The sequence below is a fragment of the Lipotes vexillifer genome, unplaced genomic scaffold, assembly GCF_000442215.2.
Source record: "Lipotes vexillifer unplaced genomic scaffold, Lipotes_vexillifer_v1.1 scaffold1113, whole genome shotgun sequence".
Lineage (NCBI taxonomy): Eukaryota > Metazoa > Chordata > Mammalia > Artiodactyla > Lipotidae > Lipotes > Lipotes vexillifer.
Genome location: NW_006777938.1, coordinates 822,907 through 832,302, shown reverse-complemented (window position 1 = coordinate 832,302; position 9,396 = coordinate 822,907).

The following is a 9,396-nucleotide window of genomic DNA, read 5'->3' as shown; positions in this document are numbered from 1 at the left end:
CTGCCAATGCAGGGGACGCGGGTTCGTGCCCCGGTCCGGGAAGATCCCACATGCTGCAGAGCTGCTAGGCCCATGAGCCGTGGCCGCTGAGCCTGCGCGTCCGGAGCCTGTGCTCCGCAACGGGAGAGGCCACAACAGGGAGAGGCCCACGGACCGGAAAAAAAAAAAAAAAAAAAATGTATATTACCTTTAAAGAACAGTAGTCAGACAGAAAGCTGTTTTTCAAAAGAAATAATAGAAGCCCAGAATCAAATCTTCAGTGTGCTGAGGAAGAAAATAACTACTAACCTGGAATTCTGTACCCAGGAAAACTATATTTCAAGACTAAGAACAAAATCAAAACATTTTCAGAAAACCAAAAACCAAGAGAATTTTCTGCCAGGAGAACCTCTCAAAAGGAAATTCTAAAGGATGAATTGTAAGCAAATGGAAAGCAATCCCAGATAGAAGGCTTATGACCAAAAACGGAATGAAGAGTGAGAGGATGGTAAATACATGGGTAAATTTAAATACTCATAAAACAATACCAATAACATCTTGTGTGGCATTTTATTTTTTTAAATAAGATAAAAGTAAACTACTTTAATTGAAATAGTAATTCTGGAGAATGATAAATGGTATTAAGATGTTATAAAGTCCTTGTATTGTCTAGATGAAGAGTAAAAGTACTGTTTAAATTCAGGCTTTGACGAGAGAGAGAGAGACAGAGAGAGAAAGAGAGGGAGAAACCGTGGAACAAATAGCACAAAATAAAGTGAAGGAGTACATATAGAAATATATCAGTTATTTTATTAAATGTAAAAGGAATAAGTGAAAATATATAAAGAGCACTTGCAATTCAACAATAAGAAAAATAAGTCAATTAAAAATGGGCAAAAGGGGGCTTCCCTGGTGGCGTAGTGGTTGAGAGTACGCCTGCCGATGCAGGGGACGCGGGTTCATGCCCCGGTCTGGGAGGATCCCACATGCCGCGGAGCGGCTGGGTCCGTGAACCATGGCCGCTGAGCCTGCGTGTCTGGAGCCTGTGCTCTGCAACAGGAGAGGCCACAGTAGTGAGAGGCCCGCGTACTGCAAAAATAAAGATGGGCAAAAGATGTGAATGGACACTTCAACAAAGAAGTTAAACAGATGGCAAATAAGCATATGAAAAAATCCTCAACATTTTTTGTCATTGGTGAATTTGAAATTAAAACAACAATGAGATACAACCACAAACCAATGAAAATGGCCAAAATCCAAAGAAACTGACAGTATCAAATACTAGCTAAGAAGCAGAAGAGCAGGAACTCTCATTCATTGCTGGTGGTAATGCAAAATGGTACAGCCAATTTGGAAGATAGTTGGGCAGCTTCTTAAGAATCTAGATACAGTCTTACCATATTACAGCAATCATATTCCTATGTATTCACCAACTGAGTTGAAAACTTATGTATGTTACCCAGCACTGGAAGCAACTGGGATGTCCCTCAATAGGTGAAGGGATAAACAAACTGGTACATCCATGCAATAGAATATTATTTGGTGATAAAGAGAAATGAGCTATCAAACCACAAAAAGACTTAGAAAAATTCTAAATGCATATTGCTACATAAAAGAAGTCAGTCTTAAAAGGCTACATACTGTATGATTCCAAGTATATGACTTCTGGAAAAGGTAAAACTCTTGAAACAGTAAAAAGGTCAGTGGTTGCCAGGGAATTGGGAGCAGAGTGAGGGGATAGGTGAAGCCCAGGGGAATTTTTTAGGCAAGTGAAACTATCTGTATGACACTGTAATGGTGGATACATAACTTTATTCATTTATCAAAACCCATAGAACTTTACAACATAAGCACTGAATCTCAATGCATGCAAATTAAAAAAAATCATTTAGGAGTCTGGGGGGATCCCAGGAAATAATCCAAACTATGGCAATAGAATATAACTGTATCACAATGGTATTTAAAAAGATCTCACTGAAGAGGATGGGGGAAAAAGTGGAATCTGTAAGACTAAAGGCAAAAGCAACTGAACATAAGCACTGTATTTTAGTTGATAAAGTTGCTTCCCATGGAGGTACAGTTTAGAATTCTGATACTGCTGGGACTTCCCTGGTGGTGCCGTGGTTGAGACTCTGCCTGCCAATGCAGGGGACATGGGTTTGATCCCTGGCCCGGGAAGATCCCACATGTTGCGGAGCAACTGGGCCTGTGTGCCACAACTACTGAGCCTGCACTCTACAGCCCGCAAGCCACAACTGCTGAGCCCATGTGCCACAACTACTGAAGCCCGCGCACCTAGAGCCCGTGCTCCGCAACAAGAGAAGCCACCGCAGTGAGAAGCCTGCACATTGCAAGGAAGAGTAGCCCTGGCTCGCTGCAACTAGAGGAAGCCTGCGCACGGCGACGAAGACCCAACTCAGCCAAAAATAAATAAATAAATTTAAAAAAAAAAGAAATTCTGGTACTGCTATACGTGCATGCTGGAATTGAAGGATTAAGTACGTGATAGTAAATGGTAGGAGCCTGGTTTCTCACTGGTGGAATAGGAGTTTACCAATAAGCATGGGGAGGAGGCTAGAATCATTCACTTGGTAATGGATTAGAGTTGAAGACATTAGTAAGAATTAATTTCTAACCCAATATAAATACAAATGGTGACATACCATTAACACTGGTTATAATACACACATATACAGTATACTTCTTTGTTTTATCAGCTGAAAGGGCTTAAAAGAAATGACATCCTAGTAGTAATGAGCATACCTAGTGCCCAGATTTGGTTTGTAATACCATTAATCCAATAAAAGGAAGCAGGCTCCTTGGAGAAATGGTTGATTCTAGGACTGGGGAAGGAAATCTACAAGATGAGCTGGGAGCATTTTACAGTGTCAGAAAGTAAGAAAATGATCAAAAAACGGACAAGCAAACAAACACCTCATACTGATGTACATAGATCAATAGGGCACAGGAGTCAACTGAAAGAGCCCCCAGTGGCCAAAGCTGGAGCAATTTGAGCAAGAAATAAAATAATATTGGTTTATAACCCAAACTATAAACAAATGTCCATGAGTCTGTAATGACATAAATAAAGGATAGAATAAATAAATAAATGGGATATAAGAGAGATTTCTCCTATACAGGAACATTTTAAATAATTTATGTAGATACTCTACCCTCAAGGAGGTGACACATGAGTCTCTACTCCTTAAGCATGGATGGCACATAGTGACTTCCTTCCAAAGAATACAGTATAGATGGGGGGGTGGGGGGGGGGAAGAGTAACTTTGTACTGGAGAAATCTGATTAAATTGTCTCAGTCAAGTGATCAAGGTAAATATCAACAGTAATAAGTCATGTCGATGGTATGTACCCTTGATCTGATGTGATAAAAAATGGCACTTTACCTCTGTGGTATTCCTCTCCAAAACAAACTACCCCAGGATAATCATGAGAAGAACATCATACAAATCCCAATTGAGAGACATTCTACAAAACACTAGATCAGTACTTATCAACACTGTCAAGGTCATCAAAACTCGGACAAGCTTGAGAAACGATCACAGTGAAGAGAAGCTGAGAAAAAATTATAACGAAATGTAATGTGGTATCCTGGATGGAATCCTGGAACAGAAAAAAGGTGTTAGGTAAAAACTAAGGAAATCTGGCTTTAGTTAATAATAATCTATCAGTATTGGTTCATCAATTATAACAAGTGTACCACATGAATGTAAAATGTACCAGTGTTAACAGTAGGGGCAACTGGGTGTGGGATATATGAAAACTCCCTGCAGGATCTTTGCAATTTTTCTGTAAATCTAAAACTTTTAAAAAATAAAGTCTATTAGTAATGTAAAAAGGAATAAGTGCTACAGTTAAGAGAAAAAAGGTGGTCTGATTGGGTGAAATACAAAAACAACTATGTTCTATTCATAAAAGAAACATCTAAAATAAGAAGATGTAGAAAGAGTGAACAGAAAAAAAGAGTGAAAAATATATATTGGCCAAAATCTAACCAAAAGGAAGCTGGTGCAATTATTTTAAGATCAGAAAATATAGACTTTAAGCCAAATCCTTACTAGTGTTATGGATGATTACTTCACACAAAAATGTTTAATTCACCAAAAGGGTATAATTTAAAATTATGTGTACCTTAATAACAAAACTTGTAAATATTCAGGCAAGTAATAATAACCATAAGGAGAAATAGACAAATCCACAATCATAGTGGGTCATTTTAATTCCCCTTTCTCAGTAATTGATTGAACAAGCAGATAAAAATATCAGTAGGAATATAGAATATTTGAACAACATGATGAAAAAAATTTGATTTAACAGGCACGTATAATTGACTTGACTGGGTTATGCATTCTTTCAAAATATACAGAATATTTACCAAAAAACTGGATATACGCTGAGCCATAAAGCAAACCCTCACAAATTTAAAAGGGCTGAATAACGTAGATTGGGTCTTCTCAGTTCAATCCAGTTAAGAAGGAATCAATGATAAAATGGTAATTTTAAAAGTATGTTTAGAATTGGAAAACACACTGCTAAATAATTTGTCCAAAGAAGAAATGTTTATAGAAATTAGAGAATATTTTAAACTGAATGATAATAAAAAGTACTGCCAATCAAAATGTGTGAGGTGAAGCTAAAGCAGTACTTGGAGAGTTTATACTTCAAATGCCAACATAAGCAAAAAGAAAGGCTAAATCAAATTTAACAGTGTATAAAAATGATAATATATAAAGACAAAGTTGAGTTTATCTCGATAAAGCAAGGTTTTAAGATTAGAAAATTAAATTTGTTATAACATTACTAGATGGATGGAGGGAAATCAGGCAATAATTTTAATAGATGCAGAAAATTGTTATGCATTTATTGTAAATGCTCAGCAGCCTGGAAGTAGAAAGGAATTATTTAATTTCATAAAGGATATTGGCAGAAATAGGGGAAGAGGACTAGAGAGAGCATCACTTATAATGGTAAAACATTAAAAGCTTTGTCTTTGAGATAAAGAATGAGATAAGAGTACCATCATCACTTCTCTCAACATCACTCTAGTTTAGCCAGTGAAACATTTTAGCCAGTGAAGTACAGCAGGAAAAAAGAAAAGAATAAAAGATACAAAGTTTGAATCAAAAGAAAACGTTTCATTATTCAAAGATACTATGATTTTACTTGTAAAAATCCTTTAGAATCCAAGGATAAGTTATTAGAATTAGTGAGTTTAGTAAGATTGTTAGATAGTAAATTAATGTGCAAAATTCCATTACATTTCTCTATATCAGCCACAGACGAAAAATGAAATTTTTACAAGGTTATAGGAAATACTGTTGGGAGATCCTCCTCCAGGAGTCTTTCATACTCCTGCATGTTTTGTTGGATATGTCAAGAATGCATTGTCCTAACAACTCTTACATGAGCCTGATCTTAAGCTTGTTTTTGCATCGAGAGTTCTTGAGGGATGAAATAATGTCTTCCTTTGGGACAAAGAGCAAACTTGCTTATTGCTTACAATAAAATAATGGGTTTCTCAAACTCAGTGATCCTTAACCATAAGGCAAACCCACTACATGGATAGACTCCATCTGGGCTCCTTCATGGGACTTGGATTAAGGAAAATCAATTCACATGCTTCTTGTTGGGAGTAATAGGAGTTTTCATTTCTACAGGAGTCTTTCTGTCTTCTATCAGCATTCATGAAACAATAATAGGCCACCATTAGCTTGTAAGTACAGTGAAATCAAATCTCAGAGCCAAAAAGTACCTGGCATAAATCCAATGAAAGATGTGTAAAACCTCTTAAGAAGAAAATTATAATCCTTTACTGAGAGACATTAAAGAAGATATAATAAGTTGAGAGATATTCTGTGTCCACTAGCTAGAGAATTCAACCTGTGAAGAGGCCCATTCTTCCAAATTAATGTGCAGAGTCAATGTAATTCCAAGAAAAATATCGATTTTTTGGTGGAGGTTGACAAACTGATCCTAAAGTTTATTTGGAAGTGCAAAAAGTCAAGAATAACCAAAGTCTATTGAAGAAAAGGAACAAGGTGAGAGGTCTTGCCCTACAGATATCAAGTTATTTTAAAGCCATAATAATTGAGATGATGTGATACTGGGTCTGGGATAGACAAAAAGTCCTATATTAGAAAGGTGGCATTGCAGATCAGTGGGCAAGGATAGACTTTTAAATACATAGTACTGGGAAAATTTTTATTCATATGGAAAAAAATGAAAATATATCCCTGCCTCATATCATATATTGTGTTGAGCCATAGAGAACTATTATTTTGTAGGTGAAAAATAGTCAAACATAGGCGATTTCATATAATTCTACCTAATACAAAATTCCAGGTAGATTAAAAACCTAAATGTAAAAGATAAAACCACAGATAACACAGGAGAATTTATTCATGTCTCAGAAAACAAGACCAACAACCATTAACTATTAAGGGAAAGATGGATAAATCCGATTACATTGAAATCAAACTCTCTGTATCAAAGGCACCATAAATGAGTGGAAAAACAAGCAATGGAGTGCAAGATGTTTGAAATGCACGTAACTGACAAATGCTTACTATCTAGAATACATAAAAATAACTTCTAAGATCAAAAGGAAAATAACATAATAGAAAACATAAATATAATAGAAAAACCATTCAATGAGTTATGGAGATATTTCAAATTTGACATATTTTATTGTACAAAATCAAACAATCACATTTTTAAACATCACCGCTGATCTCATCTGCAATGTTCTTAAGTATTGGGAAGCTGTCAAGCTCAGCATGGTGGATACAAGTTTTTCAAAATTCTGATTTTCTCTTGAGAGCTCAATTTTTATCACTAGCTACTAATACTGTCAGTTGTTTTCCTCAAAATGACAGGCTCCCTTGGCTCATTTTTAAGTAAAGTTCTGCCAAAGTCTGAAATTCTGTAGTTGGTCTGTCAGATGTTCTTTCAAGTAAAAATGGCATTCTGTGAAAAAAACAACTAGTTCAGCTGGCGACTCAAATAATTGCACAAGTTCTTTTCTTTGAGACAGTTATTGTACTTGGGTGTGCTGCAGAAGTGCTTTATGAATTCTTCCCATTTAGTCACACAGAATTAGAAAGACATGCACTGAGGATCAAGGTGCAATAAAATTAATAATTTTAATTTTTTTGTCAAGGACATTTTTAAAAATTTTATTTATTTATTATTTTTGGCTGCGTTGGGTCTTCATTGCTGTGCGCAGGCTTTCTCTAGTTGTGGTGAGCAGGGGCTACTCTTTGTTGTGGTGCGCAGGCTTCTCATTGCGGTGGCCTCTCATTGCAGAGCACGGGCTCTAGGCGCTCAGGTTTCAGTAGTTGTGGCACACAGGCTCAGCAGTTGTGGCTCGCGGACTCTAGAGCACAGGCTCAGTAGTTGTGGTGCACGGCCTTAGTTGCTCCGCAGCACGTGGGATCTTCCTAGACCAGGGCTCGAACCCGTGTCCCCTGCATTGGCAGGCAGATTCTTAACCACTGTGCCACCAGGGAAGTCCCCGTCAAGGACATTCTTAAGTGAAAGTGACTTTTCTTTTTTTTACTGTGAGGAAAAAATACAGCTATGAGTATAGTTTGTTGCCATTGCCTTGATTTGTGCTAAGGCGCCTGTAGTTTTACCACCATCAGTGCAAATGTCAGTGCAATGAAAAAGGTAAATATTATCTTAGTTTTCTTATAAAAAGAGTTTGGATTTTTAGGGTCCCCTGAAAAGGGCTCATGGACACTTGAGGATCTGTGGACTACAGTTTTGACAACAGTTGCCCTGGATGGGTGATTTCCCCAATGTTGACAGCAAGGCAATAATATAAACATCTAGAATTTAAGTGTCCAGTTGTCTTTCTTTTCTGCTATATGGGGGTCTCTCAGGACCATCTGGACGAGCTGGGAATCCAGGACATTTTGATGGAGGCTAGCTGATGGAACTCTTTTGACATTATCCATTTGAGTATACAACTGACATTACTTTGGGGATGGACATAGTTGAGGTCAAAGATGGAAAGAGGCAATTTCAACTTTTCTAAATTTTTTTTCAAAACCAGAAGTGATGGTAGGTATTTTTTAGACTGAGTCAAAAATTTGCTGGGGGGCTTCCCTGGTGGCACAGTGGTTAAGAATCCACCTGCCAATGCAGGGTACACAGTTCGAGCCCTGGTCTGGGAAGATCCCACATGCCGCAGAGCAACTAAGCCCGTGCGCCACAACTACTGAACCCGTGTGTCACAAGTGCTGAAGCCCACACACCTAGAGCCCATGCTCTGCAACAAGAGAAGCCACTGCAATGAGAAGCCTGTGCACCTCAGTGAAGGGTGGCCCCCACTCACCGCAACTAGAGAAAGCCCGTGCACAGCAACGAAGGCCCAACACAGCCAAAAATAAATAAATTAAATAAATTTAAAAAAATTTGCTGGGGCCTAAATGTCATGAACCTACTTACCGTATTTTATAGGTTAAAATTCTTTTAGTATCAAATAACAGAAAACCCAACTGAAACTGCAAAAGAAAGAGGATGTATTCACAAATCCAGGTCAGACTGGATTCTGAAACTTAACTGTGTAATCAGAACCCAGTTTCTTTCAGTGTCTGTTTAGCCTCATGTGGTGTTAGGTTCATTCTGAGCCTGACTTTTTTCATGGAGAGAAAAAGGATGCACTGGTCCCAAGAATTTCATCCATATACCCCATAATTCAGAGGGAGTGAGAGTTTTATTCCGGGAAGCTGCCAAAAAATGTTTGTCCCAATTTTCTGGAACTAAATTGGGACTGTGTTCACCATGAACCACTAACTGTGGGCCAGGATAGGGTTGTGCCTCTTGGCTTAGGCCTGAACCACCGTGCCCTGTCCTTAGAGCAGTGATTTTCAAGGGGCAGGGGATGATTTTGCCCCCAGGGGACAGTTTTGGTTGTCAAAACTGGGGTGTGTGCATGCGTGTATGTGCGCAACTGGTATCTAGTGGGTAGAGGCCAGGGCTGGTGCTAAATATCCCAAAATGCTACAATGCACAGGACAGCCTGCTCCCTCGCCCCGCCCTAACAAGTACTGGTGGTTAGGGCTTCAGCATATGAATTTGGGGGGAATATAATTCAGCCCATAACACAGGTTACGTATGCCTGATGGAAATCTAGCATCCAAACTGAGATGTGCTATAAGTGTTAAATATATACCAGAGGGCTTCCCTGGTGGCGCAGTGGTTGAGAGTCTGCCTGCCAGTGCAGGGGACACGGGTTTGTGCCCCGGTCCGGGAAGATCCCACGTGCCGCAGAGCAGCTGGGCCTGTGAGCCATGGCCGCTGAGCCTGTGGTCCGCAACGGGAGAGGCCACAAGACTGAGAGGCCCGCATACAGCGAAAAAACAAAAACAAAAAAAAAAGAGCATTACGTGAGAT